Raw genomic sequence first — 17,047 nt, forward strand, 5'->3', positions numbered from 1 at the left:
TATGGACACCGGAATGCATTACAATTCTTATTACACATATAGAGCACAATTTTTCATATCTTTGGTTGTATACATAGTATATTCACATCAATTCATGTCTCTATACATGTACTTTAGATAATAATGTCCATCACATTCCACCATCATTTCTAACCCCATAACCTTCACCCCTCTACCTTATCTAGAGTTGTCTATTGCTCCCATGTTCCCCTTTCCTACCCGACTATGAGTCAGACTCCTTATAAATAGAGGGTAAAAAGAAAATGGCTTTAATTTGCTTCAGTGTGGATAGAATGGGATGAATGGAGACCTACTGATGGAAGGCTGAGAAATTCTGCTTGGATGAGTGGGTTGTGGGGACAGCAGGCTGTCCCTGGCCCTGGCAAGTCATCATGAGCTGAGAAAAATGGCCACAGTGTTTTGGATGACTCTATCTACTTGGCTTCTAGGAGTTATAATAGTCTTTCTTCCTTAGAAGAGACATCTAAAATTGGTCAGGGAGAACCAGGGGGTGGTGTCTAAATCTCAACTCCCAGCAAGTTTCCTGCTTGGAAACTGGCTCAGATGTGGTAGAAGTGAGGTGGACCCATAGCAGTCATCACATGCATCCGCAGGTGCAGCAGCAGAACCAAAGGTTGCAGGCTTTGTCAGGCAGGCCTCAGCAAATATCTCTGGAAGGGAACAGATGGGTAATGAGAGCTCTATAATGGGAAGTTTTTACCTTGTTAGAAACAAAGGCTGAAAGATGAACAGGCAGGCAGATCATGTAGTCATTCAATGCAAAGTTTTCTCAATCCATTTGTTTCAGTTATTTATTGCTACATGTAAAGTCACCTGAATATATAGTGATTTAAAACAGCTACACACATTTTTCTATGTCACAGTTTCTGTGGGTCAGGAGTCCTTCTCTCTTCATCTGGTCTCAAAATCTCTCTATATAGTCTCCCGAATGTGCCGTGTGGGCTTCCTCATAGCATGGTCGACTCAAGGAAGTCAGATTTCACAGATGCTAAAGTTTGAAAATACATCACCTGTTTGGATTTTGTTTTGGAATTTGCATAGCATCAATTCTGCTATACTCTGTTAGACAAAACAGAAAGTTCTGTCCAGTTTCAAGGGGAAAGAACATAGACCCTACCCCTCCATGAGAAGAGTATAAAAGAATGTCCACATTTATATTAAACAAGTGACTAACCATACCTTTTGTGTTAAGTTTCTAGTCATACACAGTGACACATACCTGTAATTCCAGCAAATAGGGAGGCAGGAGGATCATAGGTTTAAGGCCAGCCTCAGCAACTTAGTGAGGCCCTGTGCCAAAATAAAAAATAAAAAGGGCTGGTGATGTGGCTCTGTGGTTAAACACCCCTGGGTTCAATCCCTAGTACAAAAAAAAAAAAAAGTTTCTGTCACCCTGATCTTTTCTAACACTTCTGGTTGGCCTAATTTAGGCTTCTGCCTTCCACATTTCAAATAAAGGTATTTTCCTCATGGAAAATGTCAGCAGGTAGGGTAGGTAGGCTTCAAAGATGGCCTAATGGGAAATTATGGTTTCCAGTATTTCCAGATCCCTTCCCACATTGGATCTGGGCTGGCGGTAGATAGAGGAAGTAATGCTGTGTGATTCCCAAGGTCAGTGCATAAGAAGTCTGGACAATGCCACCTGGATTTTTAAAATGCTTGTTCCAGGGAAAACCAGACCATATGTAAGAAGTCCAACCTGAGATGACCATGCTTTGAGTTAGCCCAAGCTAGCCATAATGGGCCATAGATTGAGAGTAAAATACCTGGTCCATGCTCAAAGGTTTCAGCTGGCTCAGGTGGCCAGACATGTAGAAGAAACCATCTTGGACCTTCTGCCTGGTGGAGCATTCAGATGAACAGCCCAGCTACCACCTAACTGTAAGTGCATTTGAGCCTCCAAGTAAGAATTACATGAGTCTGGTGAACCCTCAGACTATTGAGAGATAATAATAAACTGTTAATGGGAGTCAGTAAGTTCTGAGTGGCTCTTTTATGCTGCTAGACATTCCAGTTTCATCAGTTCCACCTCAGAATGTCTCCCAAGTTGGAATCTCTTGAGCTGGCCTTCACCGTCAGCTATCTGCTCAGACAAGCTTTCCCACTGGTTTCTGAGCAAGGACTTGTGACTTTAAGGAAGTTGATTTTGGAGGTGGTCTAAAACATGTTAACAAGCAATTACAACACAAAGGAGTAAGGAGATAAGAACAGAAGTGCCATGGGAACTCAGAAAGACAGGGAGAGAGGGTTATTCCAGCCTGGAGCTGGTTGGCCTGAAGAGAGGGGAGTATTAAGTTGGATCTTAATGCCAAGTGTTGGTTTGTTGATTTGTTTTCTTGAGCAGAAAAGTAATGTGATCAAAAACATGATTTATGAAAATTAGTCTGGAGGCTAGGGGCACAGTTCAGTGTGCTTAGCATGTGTGAGTCCCTGGGTTTGAATCCCGGCACCCCCAAATTAGTCTGAAAGTGATGAATAAAGTTAACTGCATTTGGGGAGACACTACACAGGTGTTATCAAGGGGGGTGAAGAAACCAATGAAGAAATTATGACCATCCAGGGAAAGAGCAATGACCCTATAAATCAGGCTGTGGCAGTGGTACTGAGCTTATTCACTTCATATGCATATGGTGATGAAATTATGACACCAGACTCCCATATTCCTTGAAAACAAAATAAGTTAACTCCACAGCTATCACTTTTGAGGGAAACATGGCTTTTAAAAGTATCTTTAAAATACTATGTTTGGGGCAAAAAATAAAAACTACATTAAATTCATAATTTCACATATATATGATCCAAAATCATCTTTTTAAACAGTTGTAGCCACTTCGAATATATTTACATCGATTAACAATTTCTTGCCACTTATTCATCCCTTTGGCATATTGGTAGTATAAGAAGCCTCCAAAACCAACTCAGGACAACATCATTACTGATTCAAAAACTTGGAGTGGCTGTTGTGAAAACTTGAGGTTTTTAAAAGTGTGAGCTCCCTCTGGTGGTCAAAATAGTCTTTGCTGTTCAAATTGGCCATGCATTTATATTTAAATGATTTTAATAAGTTAACTTCTCCTAGAACTGAATTTGCACTTTAACATTTCCTCTTGCTTGTTATTGAGTAGGCTCCATAACATTCATAGTTGATCTCAATGTCTATTATTGTTATAATGGTAATTAGCAGTTTTCAATAGTGTTTATTGAGTTTCAGACTATAACAAAAAGCAATTATCACATAATTAATGAATAAGCTAATTTATTACAAGTGTTCCAAGGAAATGAGGTCATCACTAACAAAAAGCCTTCATTGATGAGTCTATTTCTCTTAAAATTATTCCAAAAACGTGCATTTCACATCAGAGTCCCATCATTCCTTACAGGAAGAGGTCACCCTCTGCAAATTCCTCTGAATTTGCCTCTTGCACAAGGGGACAGGGTCAGGTGAAAGCAGTTGTGAGGAGGGCATTGGTGGGGGTGGGAGAAATGGAAATGAAAGGAAAGACCAATTTTCAGTGTCTACTATGTGTCAAGTGTTCTGCTTTATATTTTACATCTGCTATTTCATCTGAACTTCTAGGAAAATGTTATTAAATTCCTCTTCTATTCACCAAGAAAACTTTAAGCTCTTACAAGTCATAATAAGGTACAGAAATGAAGTAGACCTCAGCTTGTAACCAAAGGCTTGGTCCTTGTCCTTGATGCCAATCCAATAACAAAGACAACATCTTGAGAAAAGGAAAGAGGTTTATTCTTTGCTAGTAAAGGAGAAACACATGGGACTCCTGCCCCAAAGGCTGTGATTCTGCCTATCCGCAGGAACAGGGGGCTTTTATAGAATTGATTCAGAGAAAATGAGATTAGGGAGGAGATATAGGGAATGAGAAGATCAGGGAAAAGAAGATCAGAGAGGAGATCAAGAAGGAGGTTAGGGAAAAGAAGATCAGGAAAAAGTTTAGGGAAAAGAAGATCAGGGAGGAGAAGTTTAGGAAAAAGAAGATTGGGGAAAAGGAAAAAAACATGTAAGTTTCAAAGCCACAAGTCAAAGCATCAAGTGAACCCCTGTTACAAGTTCTGCCTTTAAGATGCATAGAGCCACAAGAGAAAACTAGGAGAACACCCAGAGGCTGCTGGCTTTTCACCCTAACTCAGGAGGAGGGGAAGGGGGAGGGCAGGGAGGAGGCAGTAGGCCACAGGAAGACCTGCTTTCCTAGAGGAGGGCATCCTAAGTTGACTCTTGAAGGATGAGTAGTAGTCAGCCAATCAGGGGGACAAGATGTACAAAGGGCTGGAGTCAGAGACAGCCACAGTTCAGGGTGGCTAGAATTGAGGGAGAGATGTGAGTGATTCCTAGCCCCATTTTTCTAAATGACCTAGTAGCCACTTAAAGACATTAATTAAGTATGCTGCCCCTTGGACATCACCGAGCCTCAGACTTGCTGCCTGGTATTCACCCCCACCTTCTGTACTAGGGGAAGATGATAGCGCTGATCAAGGTAGACTGCAAGAGTAGCTGAAGCCAACTTAAGCAATTATAAGCCTAGCTCTGAAAAGGTTTGCGCCTTTGGAAGTAAAAAACGGTCAGAGTAGTTTTTAGTCAAAACTAGGGACACCAGAAGTAACAGTGGTCAGAAATGATGAAATAATATGGCTAGATTCAGGAGCAAGCAGCTTTCCCAGTCCATTACTGTCCATTCTCAGGTTCTGATCTTAATTAAAATCCGATCCAGCTGCCTACCTTGGCACAATTTTTTGGTGGAATTGCATCTTTGGGTAAGGTAAGGCCCAAAGTGAACAGTGAAGCTAAAAATAGTGTGTAATCTGAGTTACTCTTGAAAAGCACTTAAATTGTTCTTAAAATCATCCAGACCAAACGTTGTCTTGTAAATACAGTTTGGTACTGTGAATCTTTTATATCCCAAAATGTGAGGACTACTAAGCTTAATTCCAATGAGCACAAAACTGAGTTCTTATGCAGATGCCGGAGCATTCAGTCCATTCTGCTTCTAGATGACTGTCAAATTGCTGGTCCTTACTAAAGCAATTGGTGGAGAATCCAAAATGTTGCGATTTGCCTTCATGGTTTATTCCATTTTGTATTAAGATGAATGCTCTTTAACTTAGCATTTTTAATTTTACTCAGTGTTGTAATCCAACACTTCTAATTTAGGATAGATGCACTTTTGTTATTACTATAAAGATCAAACTAAGACTAAAATGTGCCACAGTATTGGTCCTATAGTAGGTGCTCAATAAATGTTGAGTGGATTTGTTTCATTTGAACTATATAAACATATTATTTGAAAAGTCATAGAAAAGAATTTTGCCACCTTATTTTTGTCTTTCTAGTGAGCATTTCATCATTGGTTCCACTGAATATTGATCATTCTTATACCCTAGAGCATTGATTTTCCGTCCTCCTGAGTAGAATGGAACTTATTTGGGGTTTTAAGGTAAGCCTAAAGTTAAATATACACTTGGTGGATTTTACTTGTAGCTTATGTTTTTTCCCCTCATTTTTTTATTGGTGCATTATAGTTGCATATAATGATGGCATTTGTTGTTACATATTTGTATATGCATACAATATAACAGTGTAATTTGACCAATATCACTTCCCAACACTTTAATTTCTTTGAATTTTGAAGGGAGTCAATTATAAAGGTTGATACTGATGAATATGCCAGATGATATAAGGTAAAGGTCAAGGAATTTAGCTCCTGAACTGGGGTTTATTCCTGTCTTTTCTAAAGATAACCCAAAATGTTTTGGTACATCAAAATTCTATCCAGCAAACATTTGTGAACAACTTTCCATATCCCAAGCACTCCCAGAAGCATAACAAGGGAAAAAGAAACAAACAACAGATAGTTCTATTTTCTCCCTTTTAAACATAACAACGGTTATTTTTAATAAGATGTACTTGTACAGTGAAACCACAATCTCCTTCTTTCTTCTCATTAAATTAATTAGCTGGAAAAATACAAAGCAATTATTATAAAAATTATTTCAAATTTAATTACCAGATTAAGAATATTCCTTTCAATATCCTGGCTTTACAACTGCCAACATTATTAATAAAATTTAATGTAATTTGATTTATCCAACGTTCTAATTCATCAGTTCTAATTTAGGACATCTGACAGCTCATGAATAAGAAAGCCAGTTTACAGGCATTTTTTTGTGTAGACTACTTCAATCATTTTTATATATTGTTATCATGAGAATATTAATGAATGAGAATCTATTCTTATTAAATAGAAAAATATTAAGAAATATTTTTTCTCTTGTCATAAATCATAAAAGAAATGAAAAAAAAATGTGAGCTTTCCCTTTCTGACCAAATATGATAGGTGTTTGATGGTATGATTACAATTTGCAGTTCTCTAGCTACTAAGAAGATTTTTGTACCTTTAAATATATTTATCAGCCATTTTAATTCTTTTATAAAGTGCCTATTTAAGTCTGGTCATTTTGCTTCTTGATTCATACTAGTTTATATATTCTGGAGATTACTGTTTCATGGCTCTATGGATTCTAAATACTTTCTCCATTTTGTTTCATTTCTTTCAGTTTTTTAAGAAGTAGATATTTTTAACTTGATCCTTAAAACAGTCTTGAATAGCCTTTGCTTTTGAAAGATATTTTTGCTGGGTATTGAATTCTAACTGATAGGTTTTTTTTTTCCCTTCCAGTATGTTAATGATGTGGACTCACTGTCTCCCAATTCACACTGCTTTTAAGATTTTTATCTTTATCACTGGTTTTAATTATTTGATTAGTATACTTCTTGTAACATTGCCTTCAGAAGCATTTTCTAATATTTTTCAACTTTTTCTCTCTTCATGTTACATTTTAAATAGTTTCAATTGCTATGTCTTTGAGTTCAGTAACCTTTTCCTCTGCTAATTCTAATCTGCTCTTAATCCCATTTGTTACTTTTCATCTCAGACATTGTACTTTTCATCCCTTATAGACAATGCATTTTTCATCTCTTATAGTTCTATGTGGTTTTTTTACATGTCTTTAACATCATGTTTAATCTTTCCTCTATTTTTAGAAACATAGCTGTAACAACTGTTCTAATGTCCTTATTTATTTTGGATTTATCATCTGTGTAATTTATCAGTTCTTCTCTATTGCTTGCTTTTCTATTCATTTTGGGTCATATTGTCCTGCTAGTCAGACATTCTGAATTTTCCCTTGTTAGAAGGTAGACTTTTGTATTTCTACAATTATACATACACAATGGGATATCATTCATCCCTAAAAAAGAACAAGATAATGCCATTTGTCATAACATAGGTGAGCCTAGGGGACATTATGCTCAGTTAAATAAGCCAGACATAGAAAGAAAACTATTGTACAGTCTCACTTGGATGTGGAATCTAAGGAAAAACAAATTAAAGTACACAACAACAGAGAACAAAACAGTGGTTAACATGGACAGGGGCGATAGATGAAGAAGAAATGGGAAGGTGTGGGTCAAAGGATACTGAGATACATGGGATGGACAGTAGATATCTAGATATCTACTGCACAGCATGAGAATGATCAGCAATAAGACTATTCTGTGTTTTGATTTATGCTACGTAAGTAGATTTTAGTTATTTTTGCCACAAAAACAAAAAATGGGTATTGATGTGAGATGATGGATATGTTGATTTGCTTCACTGTAGTATCCATTTTATTTTCTGTATGTACCCCATGATGTCTTATCACATACCTTAAATATACACAATAAAATTTATTTTTTAAAAAAGATGTGTGTATGTGTTAGTATTTACTTCTCTGTGCATTAAAACTATCTGCAACAACATAAGAAATTGAAAATAGTATTTAGTAAAGGTAATAAGGAAGAGTTCAGAAACTGAGATAGGAAAGCTTATATGCTAAATTTTTAAAATTTTGAATTACATGAATGTGTTATATACTATATTCAAAATATTAAGTAAAAGAGAAACATAAAGCCATTTATTTGGGACATTGGTATATATATTATAAATCAATAGAAAAAAATAATTTGCATATTTGAATGAATAATTAATTATTAACAATTCCTAGTGAGACAGCGATTGTTTCTGTTTTTCACAGCAGAGCATTTCTCTTGGGGAATTTTTTAAAGTTCTAAGCCCCCACATGTGACTTCAGACATGCATAAAGGTCCAGGCCAGGGCACGTGACTGTGGCTTTAGAAGGCTTACCTTTGTTCAGTGTATCCTGTAGCAGTTCTGGGGTCTGGCAGCCAAGCCAGTGCTCTCTTGGCCCTCAGCAAGTGAAGAGTCTGTTTCTGTGGAAAGCAGGGGGTTATTACCATAAAGTTTCTACTTATAGTTAATTACTACCCAGCTTCACAGAAAGACAAAGGACAATGCATTTTGGGAGACTCCTCTGCAATTAGTGAAAACTCCAGGTATGACAAACCTCACTAGCCTTAATGAGGAGGCTAAGATTAATTTAATTACTTGGCCGTGCAATGCTTACACTACATCCTCTATTAGACTCACAACATGGAAAAGCCAATATGGTTATAGATGAGTGAAGACACCGCATCAATAAGAAATGTTGATGCTATTCATCACTCTGAAGTTTCATTAGAGCTGCAACAGAAACCACTTCCTCCCTCATGACTGGTTGGTTAGCTTGCTGTGCTCCCAAGGGTGCAGCTCCTGCAGACCTGACAAAGCAGGTAAGAGAGTAGCACCCTGTCTTTTGCCCTTTTCCTCCAGCTCCCTGGCTGCCTGCATTGCTGCATGTGTCATCTGAGCACTGAGATGACACCATTCTCCAGAGGCCAATGATACTACAGCCAGCACCAGAGACATTCTGGAATGAGCCAAGTGGAGATGATTAGTAGCAAAAGGAAGTCTTCAAATGGGGGCCTAAGAAGCAGGACTGGAAAGGATTCACATAGAATGTGTGAATAGTGAAGCACATCATGCAGGATAAACCAGGGTCTGCAAGGTAGAGGGTACATTCTGCATGTGCAATATATTTGGTCAATGGAAAACCGTGCAAAAGTCTCATGGCAATTCCTCAAAAATACTGTCTCACCATGAGTTTCCAAAGGTCTAATTATGGAAATGTAGCAACAGCTGTAATGGGAATGATACGCTCCATTGGCAGGCCTGAGTCTTAGTGCTCTACAATGACAGTCCTCCTCAAATAGCCTTGAACAACTGTTCCACTACTTAGATAAGTGTTTATTGTTATTTATTTTTATGTAGTAATAACTTGACAGTACATAATGGAACAATGAAATAGAAATGCCTGTTAATTAGTAGAGTGCAGAAAGAGCCTATGCCCTGGTAAAAATTGCAGCTCTGTCACTTAATAACTTAAGCCACTTAATAGATTTGTGTCTCAAGTTTCTTACCTGGAAAATGGAAATAAATATGATTAGAAAACTAATAACATTTGCCTCCATGATGTTGTAGAGAAGAACCAAGGTAATGCAGATATTGTACTTCATGTGATGCTCAACAATAGGAAGCTTTCAATAATCTCTAGTTGTTGTTACTGTTGTTATTACAGTTGCTGCTGCTATTATTACTCTCACCTTTTCTCTCGATTCCTATATTTAGTCTGTTAACAAATATTTCAGTATAAAATCGGATCCTCCCCCTTGGCCCAGAATTGGTCTCTTGATTGAAAATATGTGTACCTTTTGGTTCCTAGTCTCATTCTTGTATGTCTCATACTTTTGAGTGTTTATAGGGGTAACTACAATTGTCATTTTCATAATCCTATAGCATGAGTATTTGTTTCCTAGAAACCTAATATTGAAAGCACAGAGCATTGCTACAAGCATTAAATGAAATAAAGACTCAATATAGCTACACTAATCTGTGCTTTCTAAATTTACTGATGAAAGTGAAGAAAGTAGGTTGGCATGGAATTTGCACAATTCCTGGATCACACTGATTTGAATTCAGTGTGCTTAGATAAAAATATTGTTTCCTCCCAGGAGGATTCCAATTTTTCAAAGAAAAATGCTCCTGTTATTTGACACAATGAGTGGCCTTTCATTCTGGAGGAAAAATTAGATGAGAATGTCAACATTTTCCAGAGATAAAGATGCTCTGACAGAAGTCACAAGCAAGGTAGGGTCCCCAGAACTGTAGGATCAACAATGCCAGTGGTGTAGCCAGCCGTGGTGCATTCATTCAGCAGAGGTAGCAGTTATCCTCATGTGATCAGCATTGACTTCCTGTTGTGGCCAGGCCTGTGGATTTGTGATGGCAGAGAGCAGGAAAGAAACTAGACCCCAAATAAACAGATGAGCAGCCAGAACTCAAGGAGAAAGTCAGTGATTACTTGAAAACCTTCTCAGAAAACACTTGCCTAGGATATTCAGAATTGTTGAATGTATCCTCTTTTTAGAAAAATGAGAATTTTATTTCTCATGCAGAAAAAAAAGCCAAGAATATCAATTGCTCTTAAGAAAAGATAGTTTATCTATTAGAAAATTTAAAAACCTAGGGAAGCAAATGCGTTTCTTTTGAACATTTACATGGAACCTCTCTTATCACCTATTATGTGAACTTGACAATTTTAGATACTTTGTAGAGGACTCAATAAATATTGAGTTAATGTTTAATAAAATGAAACTACCAGCCTGCTGTTATTATCATCCTTATTTCCATGCACTGAACTTTACATCAAGGACAAACACATTATCATCTTTAAGCTTTGTTAAAGCCATCAATGTAAAATTGGCCAACGTTGAAATCTTACAGAAAACTATAGTTAGTAATAGTCTTCACATGTATTTTACTTTTTTCAATCCCAAATCTCAAAGCATTTTAGAAAGAAATACTATTGCAACCTTTTTTAAATAGAAAAATACTAGGTAATTATGAGAAATAATTGCAATCTAAATAATAGGTAATAAAACATAAATTTTGATGTAAAATTTTCAAAGATGAGTATGTGTTTATAAATAAGAAAATTACTGGAAGGTATAAAAACAATTTTTCATGGATGAGGTGGGAGGCAGATTAGAAGCAAAATTTGTTTTTATATTTAATATATTTTCTGCTTTTATAATAATGGGAAATATTGCTTTACATTCAGAAAAATACAGCTAGCTTTATAAAACTGTGTAGCAATAATCTTAAAGAAAACATTTTAATTTCTAAAAATCTTACCACTCAATAGTTATTTATATATTTAATCATATTATTTGTACTATATTGCTTAAGCTAATGTTTTGTAAGAAAGCATTAAAACTCAGTGCTTTAAAATATTAGTTTATCATTATAGCCCATGAGTCTGTGGGACATTTGAGGACTGACTTAGCTAGGTTGAGCCTGAGTGATGTTATGCACTAAATTGTGGTCCCCCAAATTTATATGTTGAAATCCTAATATCTAATACTTCAGAGTGTGATGATATTTGAGAGAGGGTCTTTGAAGAGATAACAGTTAAATGAGGTTATTGGGCTGAGCCATAATTCGTTATCACTGTGGCCTTGATAAGAAATGACATTGAGACATAGACATGCATAAAAGGAGAATGCTGTGTTACCATAAAGATGGCCATCTATAAGCCAAGAGGCCTCAGAAGAAACAAACCTGCCAATACCTTGAGTTCAGACTTCCAGCCTCCACACTGTGAGAAATAAATTCCTGTTGAATAACTCACTTGGCCTATGGTACTTTGTTATGGCAGCTTTGGCAAACTAATATCCCTGGTATCAACTGGTCTCAATTGGTTTGTCCAGGTACTTTAAGTGGGGCAACTTTCTTCTAATATCTGAATTCCTTCTTCTGGCACTTGTGGATTATCCCTGGCATATCCTCTCTTGGATGATAGGGATGCAAGAGAGAAAGTGGAAACATGATAAAGGGCTAATCTCAAAGCTAGTACACTATTACATCTGTCTTATTCTATTAGCCAAAGCAATTCATATGACTAAGCCTAAGAGAGAGAATAATACCCTGCTTACTACGGGAGGACATCACAAAGTGGCATGGTAAAGGCTATGGCTTTCAGGGTGGAAGAGTGCAGTGAGGGAATTGGGGCCAATGATATAATCTATCATAATACCTTAGAGGTTCACATTCATAGCCCAGTATTACACCACAGCCCAGTCTCTTCTACATACTATATGTATATATTTTTAACTTTACTTAACATTTAATACTAAAACACATTTAAGAATAGGATTTATAATTTTATTGAATGCACAATGTAAATATTACATCCATTGTTTTTTTAAATTGTGATTACAGAATTATCTTTACAAATGCATAAGAGGACAGTGAGGAAGTAGAATAAAGAAAATCACATTGAAAAACTGCTTCTAAAAATCAGTCAATACAATTAACATGTAAAGTTGAAATTTTAATTCAAGTGAAAAGCTCACAGTAGCACAGTAGAGTGTTTTCTATATAGCAAGCATTCAATCTGTTTGATGAATAGGTTTTATGTGAGTTTGTTTTGAATGTGATAACCATTGCTAAAAAAACACATCAAAATGTGGGAAGTCACATTTGTTGAAACACAAAACAACTGCAACAATAGAAACAAAATAATGATGACAGTAGTAACTATAAAATGTCACAATTTGGTATCCGCCATCAGTTTTCTGGTTAGAAACATGTGGGAGCATTTTATGGGTCTGCTAAAACTTTTGATCCACTTGAATAGAAGATTGGCTGAAATTTAGCCATTCTGATATCATTTTTTTAATATCATGAAACTATTTTTACTCCTGCAAACACTTTTACTTAATATAAAAGGAATGCAAGAAATTATCAGAGAAATTTGTTTTGTAAATAGTGATAACCTTCATTTTCCTAAGAGGAGTAAAGGATTAAAAAAAATTGTTGAAGTTTTCCTTTGTAAGAGAAAGTAAATCTTGGCTCCAAATTCATTTTCCAAATCAGGAAGCAGAAAATTTTTTCAGGAAAGCATTGAACTAGGGAAGTAGAAAAATTTTTTTTCCACTAGTTAATTATTTTTATAATTTGGTTCTAAAAACATTACTAGCATATATATTTCTAAAAAAGATTTTAGTGTCTTATGTAATCAGCAATTCAGTCATTTAAAAAGCATGTGGAAATTGCAGAGCTAAAGAGCAGACATGTATTTATTACATTTGGTACATGCACATACTCTAGGGATAACTAAATGTGTGTATAATACCCCTTTGTCTCCTGTAAGAAACTTCTCCAAACCTCTGTTATGAATTATATTGTTTAAATATGTCCTCACTCAGTTTCAGGAGAGTTATTCCCAAGTCAGTTTAAAACTGAACACATGTTGCATCTGTTTTCTGTTTGTGAATTTTGAACGCTTGGCACTTTAATTGGGATATTTTTCTTTGGGATGAAATAATTTCAAATATTCGCTTAATCAAAACATTAGTTTCCTTTTCTAGTTTCCATCATGGATTGTTGGGAGGTTTCCCAGACCTGGTCTCTTGTGCTTTGGGGAGAGACTCTCCTTCCCTGGGTGTGTAGGCGGGAACAGAGGGGAAAGGAGGCAATATCCGGACTACTGGCTCATCCCTTCTCCACATCCTGTTCCTCTTTAGATGTCACCTAACGTGAGGGATCATTCAATTATTCTTGAATATTTTAATTGTCTATCCTCCACTGATAATTTATAACTTTTCTTTCTTCTTTTTTTAAATTTTAATTGGAACACAAGAATTTTTCTAATAGGTGAAGTTCTGGGAAGCCACTGGAGCTTCACTACTCCTTTCCTTGCCAGATGTAATAAAAGGTCCTGGGGACCTAGATTTTTGGGATATATATATTTAAGGGAAATTAACATGGCAACAGAGATGCATCAAAGAGAGTAGATTGAGGCAAAAAGAGGGAGGAAAATGGAGAAAATGAGAAAAGTCATCACAGTAGAATTGAAAAAACAACTGGTCCTACTATGGTAAGCAAGGACTTTTAGCCCAATCATTCCTGAACCATGTGACCCCAAATGAGGTACCCTATTTCTCTAAACCGCTCTTTCAACTTTAAAACAAATGAAACTAGCATACATAATTATTACAAAGATTAAATTTCTTCTTCTTTTTTGCACAGAGAATTAAACCCAGGGTCTCACACATGGTAAGCTAGCACTCTATCACTGAGCTACATCCCAGCCATGTGTATCTATTTATGTATTTATTTATTTATTTTGTAGTACTTTGGACTGAACCCAAGGGCACTATCTTTGAGCTACATTCCCAGATACTTTTGTTTTTTGAGACAGAGTCTCTTTAAGTTTCTGACTGGTCTCAAACTTGCAATCCTCCTGTCTTTAGTCTTTCAAGCAGTTGAGATTATAGGCATGTGCCACCACACCTGGCTGAATTATAAATTTTTAAAAATCTCTATTATCTTAATCAATTCAGACTGCTATTATCAGAATACCACAGACTGGGTGGCTTAAACAACAAATATTTGTTTAAATCTTAAAATATATTTATTTCTTTGAAAAAATACTCAATTTACTATGGAATAGTTTTACTTGAACACAGAAAGAAATTTATTAGCAATTATGAATAACTTGTGGGACTAGCAGGGAAATGAACATTGCCATGGCTCTTTTATTTTGTTTTTATTTATTTATATATGATGGCAAAATGCATTACAATTCTTATTACACATATACCGCACAATTTTTTCATATCTCTGGATGTATACAAAGTATATTCACACCAATTCATGTCTTCATACATGTACTTTGGATAATAATGACCATCACATTTCACCATCATTTCTAACCTCATGTCCCCTCCCTTCCCCTCCAACCCCAACAAATATTTATTTCTCATAATCCTTGAGGCTCCAAAACCAAGATGAAGGCACTAGATTTGGTGTCTGGCCAGGGCCCCCTTAAGCTGGTTCATAGATGACTATCTTTTGTTATACACTCATGTGGTGAAAAAAAAAGACAAGAGAGCTCTCTGGGGTCCTATTTTACTAGAAAATAATCCCATTCATGAGGGTGGAGCCCTAGGAGCTGATTACCTTGTAAAGGTCCCATCACTTAATACCATCATATGGGAGGTTAGGGTTTCAGCATAAAGTTCTAGGGGACACAATACCTTGTCTATAACACCTAGTATGTAACAGAAGCTCAGTGTTAATGTATAATTTGAAATGGATACATCTGAAATATAATATGAAGGAAGAAACAAATGGTAATGTATTGAATACAGGGAATGAAGAACTGCATTAAAAAGAGAAAGTATCTAGTTCATAGACACACATGATGTAATTGGAAAAGGGAGCCAGTTTGGAGTAAAAACTAATGAATTTAGTAATGAACAATGAGTTTAAAGTGATAGAAGGATATCTAAGTAAAGATGTCTAGAATGTAGATGGAAACACAGTACTGAAACATGTGAGAGGTTAGTGGGGTTGCACACTGGGGTTAGAGATATGAATTAAAGAAGTATGTAATTAGAAATAATTATTGAATCTATGAAAACAGGTGAATTTACCAAAGGTCAATAGGAGATACTTAAGTTAACATCCATCCTTAAGAAAAAGCAAAAGAAGGTAGAGGATTGACTTTAAAAAGTTAGGAGAGAACTAGGACAGCCTGCTTCTATGGAAACCAATAGAAGACAGTCTCAATGAATAAATGATTGATAGTATCAATTATATTGTCAATACATTGGAAATATATGCCCATTAAGGAAGGTTTGCTAAGCAAATTATTGTACATCTGTGTATAGGAAAACTACAAAGCCTTTAAAACAGTAGATCTATATTTACTGGCATGGAAAACCAGTAGATTAAAAAACACCACAGGTTAAAGAACACCATGTGTAGAATGTGATCCTATAAGAATGAATGAATATACAAGTACACAGAGGTAGGTGTAGCATAGTACTTAAAATTATGTTTTCTGAATACTACCAATGATCAATGATCACCTATGAGAGCATCAAAGATGAGTTTCATTTTTCTCTTTGTACATTTCTATACTATTCATATGTTACAGTAATCATGTATCCATTCTACAAAGTTGTTTTTTTTTTTAAAGAGTGGATACTACTAAAGATGGTATTATGACTCTACATTCTTACAGTGTTTGTTGGTCTTTTCCGTACTTCTTGGCCATTTACTCAACCTTACTGATTGGACTTATCTAGTTCCATAGTTAGCCTTAGTTCAGGTCACTGATGTCCTCCTACCTCATACTAGAGATTAAACCCAGTGGTGCTCTACCACTGAGCAACAGTCTCAGTCTTTTTTATTTTTTATTTTTGAGATAAGGTCTCAAAGTTACCCAGGCTGGCCTCAAATTTGAATCCCCCTGCCTCAGCCTCTTGAGTAACTGGGATTTCAGGCATGTACTACCCCAACCAACTCACTAATGTCCTTTGAGATGCTTTGGGAGAGAAAAAGTGATCAGGAAGTTTGAAAATGTTAATATAATACCTCCTCTGGGAGATCATCAAGAATTCCTGCAGTTGAAGCTCCAAGAAGGTGCTCCTAATGATAAACTGATCAACATTTAATCTAATACTTCCCCCAAGTTTTTGAGCATGGAATCCTTTTTAAATGTTATCTACTGTGAATACACTATGGAACTATTATCTGCAGAGCACACTACAGGAGACATGGGCTTAAATGTTAATCCATTGCTTTGTTATGGATTTTCAGCTTTTTCTGAATGAAATTCAGACTGACTAGCTAATATGTGCACTCCCTAGAGACTCCTTTGGAATCTCTCCAAGGGACAGGTCAGTAATCTAATGCTTCCCTTTGTTCTGTGGTAGGTCTGCCCTGGGCCTGTTTAACAGCAAGCTCCAGATTGTCAGCAAGTGCTTTGCAGTTATAATTTCAGATTTCTTCAAGATTCTAGTTGAAAACACACACAGAATCCCAAAGTTCACTTCACTGTAGGATTTTTTTTTTAACTTCAGTTTCCCTCTATTACCAGAAAGCTACAAAATGTTAGTAATATTTCTGTGAAAGTTATATTAGTCGAATTTTATAGTCAGTGTGCTGTTTTGAAAACTATTTTATCATATAAATGTATTTATTGTGATTGGTTAAAAACA

General features: G+C 36.0%; 1 long non-coding RNA gene across 1 annotated transcript; it reads right to left on the reverse strand.

Moving 5' to 3' along the window:
* Window positions 1–239: 239 nt before the first annotated feature.
* Window positions 240–8,339, reverse strand: LOC308650047. Its single transcript, XR_014022224.1, has 3 exons — window positions 8,223–8,339; window positions 1,241–1,311; window positions 240–671 (listed from the first exon to the last, which is right to left on the reverse strand). It is a non-coding gene; the product is annotated as an uncharacterized lncRNA (long non-coding RNA).
* Between the last annotated feature and the right edge of the window lie 8,708 nt (window positions 8,340–17,047).

This window comes from Spermophilus citellus (genome assembly GCF_964194105.1).
Source record: "Spermophilus citellus genome assembly, chromosome: 5".
In the NCBI taxonomy this organism is placed as follows: Eukaryota; Metazoa; Chordata; class Mammalia; order Rodentia; family Sciuridae; genus Spermophilus; species Spermophilus citellus.